Source organism: Martes martes, assembly GCF_963455335.1.
Source record: "Martes martes genome assembly, chromosome: 10".
Classification (NCBI taxonomy): domain Eukaryota; kingdom Metazoa; phylum Chordata; class Mammalia; order Carnivora; family Mustelidae; genus Martes; species Martes martes.
This window is the reverse complement of record NC_137898.1, coordinates 56,700,256-56,710,777: the sequence shown is the minus strand read 5'-3', so window position 1 is coordinate 56,710,777 and position 10,522 is coordinate 56,700,256. Positions and strand designations below refer to the sequence as shown.

Sequence of the window (10,522 nt, the reverse complement as noted above, 5' to 3'; positions counted from 1 at the left end):
CACTTAACTATAGAGAACAAACTGATGGCTACCAGAGGACAGATGGAGAGGTGGCGAATGAAACAGGTGATGGGGGTTAAGGAAGGCACTTGTGATGAGCACTGGGTGTTGCATGGAATTGTTGAATCACTATATTATACACCTGAAACTAATATAACTCTGTACGTTACCTAACTGGATTTAAATATGAACTTATAAACATAGTAGGACCATCTAAGATTAGTGAATCAGAATCTCTCTCTTTTAACAGCATCCTCAAATGGTTCATATTTACATCACATTTTGAGAAACACTGCTGTAATTCAAACTGTGGCAGAATTGTTAATAGGACACTCATTTACTTTCTTAGGTAAGCAAGGCCTCAGCACCCAGCACTCATTTACTTGAGTACAGAGTCCATCTTACAGGTGGCTACTGATCCGAGTTCACACTATCACACTGTGTGGTATACCCCGGATCGCCAGAAACAGTCTCACAGTGATGTGCAGCACCACAAGTGAGGAAGCTATGAAATTGGCAGTCCACTTCCGTGATGAACTGTTCTGCCGTCAGAGTAAGACACTCTTTTTTTTAATAACCTCCATGTATCACTTTTGAGTATTATGGCTGTCAAATGATGGCCAAATGATGTGAAGTCCTCATTTCATTAACTCTAAGAGGAAAGTAATAAAACTCCTACTTCACAAATGATTGTGTCAATGAAACGAGATAGTACATGCTTGGCATAGTGTATGTACTCAATAAATTATTATAATTTTTATCTGCCCTAGGTTGAGAAACTTGAGTTATGTGTTCCCATTTGCCACTAGCAAAACAGATACAAACAACTTAGTCTCATTAGTAGCTATGATATTCTATCACTGAGCACATTTATTCATCTAATAAGTAATGAGTTCCTTCTCAGTTCCAAAGACCACTGTGTGTCTATCAGTGCAAATTGGAAAAGTCCCTGTCTATCCTTAATGAATCTACAGGGTAGTTTACAGACCTGGAAACATAGGGGGATTTCATTTATTAACAATCCTGAGCCAGAATTTGAAGAACAATTCAGAGTAACTGAAGAACTGCCCTTTATGGGGGACTCTGATCATGTCGTGTCAAGGGTCAGGGAGGACCGAACTTCTTACTTCCTGGAGATATCTAACTTCGATGGAGAAGCCAACCTCCAACTGGCCACTTCTGAGGGGCAGGAGAGTAAGGAAGAAACTAGGGATGAAGAACTGACAAGGAAGGTGTGCAGGAGCACTTCAGGGATTGATGAGTGGGATGGGTTAAAAAAGAGGTATTTCAGAGTAACCACGGAGACATAAGAGGTTCAAAAATTTTGTGCTTCTCTTTTCAGTGTTGCCAAGCATTTTGGAAAACTTCTAGTGACTTTTCACAGTTAGGCATTATTTCTAACATTGTGACTCCCCTGAGCTTAGGCCTCAAGGTTTGTGAATTTATTCTGGTTGAAAGTACAAGGATGTGTTGATGGTATAACGATGGATATCTGCTAGTAAAGATAGACATCATGCCCATTTAACAGAATTTGCTTTAGAGTTAACCAGATAGAGATGTAACTCTTGTGGATTATACCATTTCTATGGAGAGGTTTGTATTACTTCCTAAACCTTGGTTTATTCATCTTGGAAATGAAGATTAAGGCCTATATCACTGTGAGCTTTCAGTGAACAAAATCATGTTTTACAAATTTGAAAGAGGCTATAAGAAATAAACTGTCTTAGGGTGCCTGGGTGGCTCAGTGGGTTAAAGCCTCTGCCTTTGGCTCAGGTCATGAGCCCAGTGTCCTGGGATTGAGCCCCACATCAGGCTCTCTGCTCAGCGGGGAGCCTGCTTCCCTTCCTCTCTCTCTGCCTGCCTCTCTTCCTACCTGTGATCTCTGTCTATCAAATAAATAAATAAAATCTAAAAAAAAAAAAAAAAGAAAGACATATAAAGACATATAAAGACACTGTCTTTATATTATACCTGCCTAATAGTAAACACCTCTGGTCTATAGACAATCTTAACTCCACCTTGCCTTTTCCAGATTTAGAATATTCTCTTCTCCAAGTTTACCACAAATACTTCCAATCTTATTAATTCTTCTGTTGGATTATTCATTATTTACTTACCCGTATTTTTAGGATATAATTTCCTTCTCTTAGAATGTTAACTAGTTTATAGCATTTTCACATTAAAAAAATACAACATAATTATATATATATGCTCATTTGACCACAGATTGCGGGGGTCCAGCCTCAGCATGCCCAGGTGTCCCTGAAGGAAGGGTGGCATCAGCGAGAGAAATGAGAGAGCCACACAGCGAGTTCTGGTCAGTAGTCAGGCATCTCCGGTTTATCACCATTCAGTGAGTTTCTTATATAAGCAGTTTATTTGGGGTAGAGGGCTACATTCGTGCAAAGGACATCAAAGGACTCAAGCACTCATCAGACAATTTCTCTTTGTTCAGCACATGTTATTCTAGTTAAGCTATAATGGTACAGACTGACGCCAGGGATGGGGGACAAGGTCTTTCTTCTTGAGTAATCATGTCCCTCAGAAAGCCAGGGGAGGTAGCACAGATATGTGCTTTTTGGTAACTTATTCTGGGGTCTGAAGGAAAAAAGGATATAGGTTAATGGAAAATGAGAAGCTTTAGGGATAAACTAGATAGTAAGGAACTGCAGGAAAACAGGATACAGGTTAACAGAAAACGAGAAGCTATCTGGAGAAACTAAGTATATAGGAGAGAAGTAGGAATGAGAAGGAATTAGCTTTGCAGGTGGCAGGGTGTCTATCAATGGCTCGGCTGTGAAACCTTGGACAAACATCAACCTAGGGAGGAAACCGTCTATTGCGGTACACATCTAAAGTTCTCCATTGTCCTAGGTACAGAATAATTTACCTCCTTGAAGTTGCTCCGGCCCACAAGACTGAGAGATGTTTGCGGCAGATGAGCAAGGGGCTCTTAATTTGAGAGAGATACGGGGATCAGAGAAAAAGGCAAGAGGCTATCAGACCATGCTTATCTGTGGGTCTATCCAGCCTGCATCAGTTCAAACCTTAACCTAGTGGGGCAATGCCCTCGACCAGGCCTCATGGCTCCCAACAACAGATATTACCATTTATATGGATAATGGTAATAGTCCCATATCATACAGGATGAAGTGTGTGTAACATCTGGTACCTTATTGATCTACAAGTTCTCTTATTTATTTAAATAAATAATACTTATTTTTATGGAAGTATAATTAGCATATGGTAAAGGCAAAGATAACTGAGTATAGTTTAGTGAGTTTTGAAGTAAATCCCCCTGTATTATCCAGGTTCTAGTCAAGAAATAGAAGGTGTTATCATTTGAGAAAATTCCTTTGTGTGTGTGTTTTACCATTAATCCTCTCTCCCCTCCACAAAGGAAATCCCTGTTCAGTTTTCTCTCCATAAATTAGTTTGCCTTTTCTAGAACTTCCCAGAAATGTTACTATATAATCACACATCTTTAGCTCAAAGTTGTTTTTGATGTTGCCTGTTTTGTTGCATGTGTCAGTAATTGGTTCCCTGTTGTTGCTGAGTAGTGGGCTGCTATCCTCTACCTATCTATCATCTATCGATTGATCAATTATCTGTCATCTATATATAATTTTGTCCACGATTATTGGTGGAACATTTCAGTGTTGAATTTGAAACTAACTTTATTCTTTAACTACTTGACTACTTGACATCTCTCATTTTCAAGTCCTATCTTTTAATCTGTAAAATTATTATAATATTCCCCAAAGGCATAAAATACAGACTTGTTTAATCAGGCCTCAATAAGTGCTTATGTTTTACATGTTCTTTTTTTTTTCTAAGATTTTATTTATTTATTCGACAGAAATCACAAGTAGGCAGAGAGGCAGGCAAAGAGAGAGGAAGGGAAGCAGTATCCCTGCTGAGCAGAGAGCCTAATGTGGGGCTTGATTCCAGGACCCTGAGATCATGACCCAGGTGCCCCTGTTTTACATGTCCTTATGTGATCCTCAGTTCCCATACTTAACACCTGTTATTTGATTTTGTTTTTACTATAGGCCCAGTCCTAGAACTCTGGCTTCTATCACGTCTTGCTATCAGGCTAACATTTAATGAAATTGTGAGCCTGGTCTTATGTCAAGATCATGGTTGGCACAGTCCTCACACCCTCTGTCTTTCACCACTTCTCAATGCCAAATATTGCCAAGGCAGTGAAATCTCAATCAAATATGGTGTCTTTCCCAGCCATGAAGAAGAGAGGGATGGGGAGACAGAGCAGAGGGCTACACATCTCCAAAGGAGCACCAGTGGAAGTTTCACTACATGCCCTAGAAGGGCATGTTTTCAGAGTATAGGAGAAGGCAAACCATTTGACTTATTGAGCCTGTGTTTGCAGGGACAGTGACTGGATGGTATCATGTTTAGGGAGTAGGCACCCCTGGAAGAAGAAGAGAGAAATTTGATTAAGATCAATTGTAAGAAGGAATTGATGTAGAGGTGGGGATCTAGAGTTTTAGAGGTGAGTCAGAAGTAATGAATACATCTTTGCTCCATCCACTCACTATCCTATTTCCATTCTCTTTAGAGTCATCTTATCGTCTTTCATTTATCGGAAGGAACTGGCAGGAATAGGAGGGAGAGAGGCATGTAGCAGGTGTCCCTGTGGTTGCCAAAGGATTAGCTCCTGATAGCAAGAAATGGAACCACATCCATTCACTCTGTGTCTTCTTCATTGGAGGCAATTTCAGGTCTGGATACTCAGAAAGTGCTCAAGTGTTTGAAGTATTCTCTCTCAGTGTCTCCAGGTCTTTGTTTCTCCTTAATTTTTGTGTCAGGGTCAAGGTAATAATAATTGTAAAACAGCTCTTACCAATTGTGAATACTGTTACCAAGCACAGTGATCAGTTTCTATCTTCCTTACACATCAAACTATGTGAATATTATTAGTTTCCTTAATTTGCAGATAAAGAGACAGAGACTTTACAGTATTAAATAACTTGCTTAAGGTAGATCAGCTTTTAGGTAGCAGAGTTAATATTCATACTCATATTTGTATGATTCCAAAGACTATGAGCTGAAATCTTTTGCTGTATATATAAATCTGTGTCTCTCTCAATGTATTGTCAGTTGCCTTATTTTCTCAAACATATTTTTAGCAACTTTCTCATTCTATGTGTCCCTATAACTCTTCTATATGGGTCTCAGAGATTTTTCATATTCTGATCTAAATTTTCACGATCGTGGATGCTACCCTCTTCCTCACTTTCATAATCCTCTCTCTTTTTTGCTTCTGGAGGAAGATAATATATGCCTGTGACAAGTAAAGAAATTATTCTATATGTAAAGCTGTAATAAATTGTCCCTATGTCTCCTATTTCTTGAGTTTTTCCCCCTACATTTTTAAATAATAATGTCCCCTATAACCTGAGATATACCACTATTTCCTCTGATGGTGCTGGGCCAGGTATCCTGAGGGCCATCAGGTGTGAAGTGAATGGGAAAATAAATCCCATGGCTGTTGTCATCACCCTGCTGGGCTGACCACTCGGCCTTCGGTTCGGGAAAGACAATGACAACACTAACCAGTGCAAAGAAATGGCAACTCGCAGCATGAGTCAGTGGATGTAGCTGATGTGGCTATAAAGGCTCCATGATCAATGTTAGGTACATGAGTTCAGGCAGGGGGAGAAACGAGCATTTGCCATGTAGCCTGCCATAAAAATGTTACTGTTTTCCTGCCTTGGTGCCTGGCCTTCCCAGTGCCCCCTGCTGCAGACCTTAAAGGACTGGACTTTATTAAGGTTGGTGTGCCAATTAGACCATGTTGTCACATTATGACTACTGTGGGCTATTCTTCCACTATGTGATATATCCATAGATATAGAGTTACCTCATGGCACAGAAATGAATATATTAATATTATATATTAAATCATTTTTCATTTTCTTCAGGCTCGAAGGTTTTTTTTCTTCTGATTTTAGAAGTAATGAAATCATTTCTGGGCCCCTAAAAGTACTGTGCTAATGGTGCCTAGTGAATAATTCACTGCAGTGCTTCCCTTCCCCACTAGCCTTCTGGAAGGGCATAGGATGAACACTCAGGGTTGGCATCTCTGAGTCTGGCAGGTGGTAAGCAATCAGGAGAAATCATTTAAAGGGACTAATAAATATGTTCTTCCTGTGGATGGAGAAACCTCTCAAACTGCCTACTCTACACTTTCAAATTCCTTAAGAAACCGTGAATTTGTTCCAGACTTTTTAGGCATCCAAAATAACTGAAACTGGTGTTAATTGTGTACTTTGTAAATATTCAGGGACTGGGTAAAATTTCCTGCTCATACTTAGTCCAGAAAAATATGCTATATCATATGCCTCTGAGTGCCCAGCCAAGTCCACAATAAAATAAAGGCATAAGCATGTAATTTTATACGAACTGTAAAAATGAATCATGAGTTTCTATCAAGTACTATTGTAAGAACTGTGGTGTAGGCCTAGTTATGATAGGATAAGTACTGCTCTTAAAGTATTAGAGTTCAAACATAGATACAGATACAGCCCAACTATAATATAAGGTGTACTTTCCCCCCCAGGAGCTGAAATTCAGTATCAGATGGTAAGAAATTTAATGGAGACAGGGAGTAGCTAATAAATAAGCTCTAAAAAATTATTTTAATGGAATAGAATGAATAAATGTAAATGAACTGGGTATGCAGAAATGACCAAATTTTATGTCATGGGAGTCATAGATTCTGTCCTGACTGAGAACACCTCAATCCTCAATCAGTCAGAAAGACAAACACCAACTCCTCTGGGCAAGTGCCACCTAGTACCTTATGACCTTTAATCTTGGGCCTCTCTATCCTGACACTGGATGCTTTATTTTGGGAGAATATTTAACAGGCTATCCAGGTCAGTTTTATTCTATTGTCTCCCTGTGACAGAAAATGAGGGATAATTTTCATCATTCAACTGAGAACAGGAGGTTTAGGAAGGTCAGATACACAAAGCCCCATCCTTCCCAGAACCTCAAATGAGGCTTTGCCCCCGGTTGCTGGTGGTGCAAGTCTGCCCTTATCCTCTCTTATTACTTATCCCTTCCTTGTCTTTCACTCAGGACTATTTCCATCAGATTTTCCAGACCAAGAAAGAGTCACCACTCTTCACCCAGACAGAAAAGATACAGTGCCTGCCACCATTTCATCTGAATGAGACAGACCTACAGAATGAGCAGATGCTGACTGTGCCACACAAGCCCCACTGTGGAGTAATTGATAGGGCTAATGACTCTGCTTTCTCAGGAAGTTCTAAAGGGAAGACGCACACTCTGACCTACAGGTGTTTGTTGTTAAGGCCAGCAGTGATAGGTGCCTCCTGGAGGCACTTCTACTGACTTCTGCTTAGTTAAATCTTTTTTTTTTTTAATGTGTTGTGGTGGTCCTGGTGGTGGGGGGTGTCTACAGCAGAGAATTTTGATGTATTTTTGCTCCCTGGCTAGGCTACTCTCTCTATGGGGAGATCCAAAGCATATTAGAGACATCTGAAACCAAGCAATACTAATCTATATAGAAAGCTGCACATTTTTCAACTGAGTCCACATTGTTTATTTTTTCATAATTATTTTGTAGGGCTATGGTTTCCAGACTTTAGTTTACATAAGAAGGTGGGGAATTTGATAAAATTCTCAGAAATCTAACAAATGTCTAAATTCTTAGGAATCTATATTTTGCAGGTTTAATTCTTTGGGAATTTAATTTACAGATGAGCAAAATGAGGCCCCCAAATATTAAGTGATTTGCCCCAAAGTAGACTTGCTCTTTTTTACACATAGGATAATTCCCATACCTCTGAGCTATTCCACCTAAAGATTTCTTCTTTCAGGATTATCAATTACCCAAGAGATATAAGCCAATCCACGGTGAAAGATATTAAGCAAGATGCATTTTCCATCTGGAGCAATGCAACCCCCTTGATTTTCCAACAAGTGAAAAATTAAGATGCAGACATCAAGGTTTCTTTCTGGGATTTAGGTAAGAAATTGACATGGGAGGGAGGGCATATTGTCCCATGTAAAGGGCAAATGGTTTCAATCCAGTCCAACCATCCAGCTTTTGAAAAAAAATCAAAGCTAATGGAAATTGATAAATCTATAACACAGAGAAGACATCTTCAGTCTAATGTAGCAGGAGATTAGGGGAGGAGATGCACTGTGTAGTGAACAGAGTGAAGGATGGTGACTATACATTTGCCTGTCAAAAGGCAGTTGTGTAGCCTTTAAATCTGTTGAAATGCTATTCAAAGTTAATCCAACCTATTTATAAAACACTGCGGTGTTGGGGCGCCTGGGTGGCTCAGTGGGTTAAAGCCTCTGCCTTCGGCTCAGGTCATGATCCCGGGGTCCTGGGATCGAGGCCCAGGTCTCTGCTCACTGGGGAGCCTGCTTCCTCCTCTCTCTCTGCCTGCCTTTCTGCCTGCTTGTGATCTCTGTCTGTCAAATAAATAAATAAAATTAAAAAAAAAAAAAAAACCAACCAAAACACTGCAGTGTCTAAGTTTCCTTCTCCATTTTCCTTCCATTTTGGGAAGTTTTTGTGTCTAACGTATAACCTTCACTCAATCTCTGCCATCTTCTCTTCTTTTACCACAGAAGATAAGACACCCCATTCCTCTGCTTAGATGGTGCCTTAACCCTCTCACTCCTCTAGTGTTATCCAGTTGCATGGTACTCCAAGGCACTGAGGCTTACTGGGATCATTCCTGCCCTTTCCCTGATCCCCCATTGTGACAATAACTTCTGTCATTGTCCACAGCCCATGGAGATTGTTGGCCCTTTGATGGACCAGATGGTGTCTTAGGTCATGCTTTTTTACCAAATTCTGGAGCTCCAGGAGTTATCTACTTTGACAGGAGAACATCGGTCAACTTCAGACAGAAGTAAAGACCTACCTGGTAGGAATGCCGGAACTCTCTGGGAGCACAGGTATTGGTAATGATGGTTTTCACCTGGGCTTAGAATGCAGCGAGGAGAGTAAAGTGAAGGACTCAGTGTCCAGGGTGAGGTGGGAAGGTTTGGTTGAGGAACTGGGTTTCCTATTTGAGTGGGGGCAATTGGGATCATTTCTGAACAAAGATGCTTGTATCATGAACACATTGTCACATTTTTTTTTCTCTATTATGACTTTGTTTCCATTTATTGTTGTCTCAATTTTCTCCATGCTTCTCGTTCACTTCCAGTTTATCTGTCCATCTATTCTGCCATTCTGTTTCCCACTAGATTCCTTCCCTCTCTGCTTGCCTTTATCTTGCTCTCTAATATTTGTTATTTCTTCCTTTTCTGTTCTTTTTTCCTCCCTTCTTTTTCTGCCTTCTTTATGCATAGTTAATATGTATACATTTGTCTGTACCTTTTCAGGATTTAGTTTGTTCCTTGTTGCTATTCATGAGCTTGGCCATCCTCAGGGCCTGCTGCACTCCAAGAGTCTGAACTCCATAATGTACCCCAGATATGTGAATTGGGACCCTACAACCTTCCATCTTGATGGTGATGATATCAAAATAATCCAGCAACCCTATGGTCTGTGCCTGCTGGAAGGGAGGATATCTGGACAGGAAATTCCACTTGGAGTTTACTGTTTTCTTCTGTCCTCATAAGGAGAAAGATAGTCATCTGAGATGCCCCAAAGTTAACACAGAAGAATCATTCAACCTGGGTTTTAGTGGCTTCACTGGAAGATCAAAGAATTCAAGGCCTTAACACAGCATTGGGGACTGCTTGAACTAACCCCTAAAGAATGGATTCTATTTAAGGCAGCTGAGTCAAAGCTCAAAATACTTCTGGGTCCCAATAAAGATGGTTTTCAAGAGTAAAAATTTGTTCTTACAATTTGGTATATCTCAGCATTTCATATATTCCATCGTGATCAAGGCAAGAGAGAAGAGTATATTAGAATGGAAAACTCTAACAGATATGGCCATAGAAGTCTCAAATTAGCTGAAAAGGTAAGAAAAAAATAAGAATAGGAATAAGTCTTTCATATGTAATTACATGGGTAGCATTTGAGGAATGTTGTTTATGCTGTATTGAAGATTATAGCTATAGAGACAAAGTGTTAGGATGGTGGCCTATCCATTTATTAGCTCTGAAAGTTTCAGTAAATATATTTAACCTCCTTATAACTCAGTTTTTAAAATTTCTTCAAATTTCTTTAATTTCTCTAAATTTATTTAAATAAACTTTAAATTTCTTGTTCTAAGAATGAAACTGACATGAGAGAGACTAAAGGAGAAAGAAAACAGATTAATTACATGCACATGGAGATGCAATGATAAAGTTGAGACCCAAAGAAATGACCAAAGTAGGTAGCTTTCATGCTTTCTAGACAAAGTACCTACACTTTACATCCCAAATTCTCTTAATATTTACTTTTGAGAACCGAACTTCAGACAATTGGCTTTTTGAAAGATCACTGAAACTATCTGTGGTATGATTGGCAAGTGTAAAAGAGACAATGCATATAAAACCAACATCAGTA

General features: G+C 39.6%; 1 pseudogene across 1 annotated transcript; it reads left to right on the top strand.

The window, feature by feature from the left end:
- Nucleotides 1-480: 480 nt before the first annotated feature.
- On the top strand, nucleotides 481-9,744 carry LOC308350878 (matrix metalloproteinase-26-like; annotated as a pseudogene). Its single transcript has 9 exons — nucleotides 481-553; nucleotides 1,033-1,232; nucleotides 1,343-1,432; nucleotides 5,673-5,795; nucleotides 7,108-7,328; nucleotides 7,872-8,020; nucleotides 8,801-8,924; nucleotides 9,403-9,568; nucleotides 9,646-9,744. The product of its transcript is annotated as a matrix metalloproteinase-26-like (transcript).
- Nucleotides 9,745-10,522: the final 778 nt, after the last annotated feature.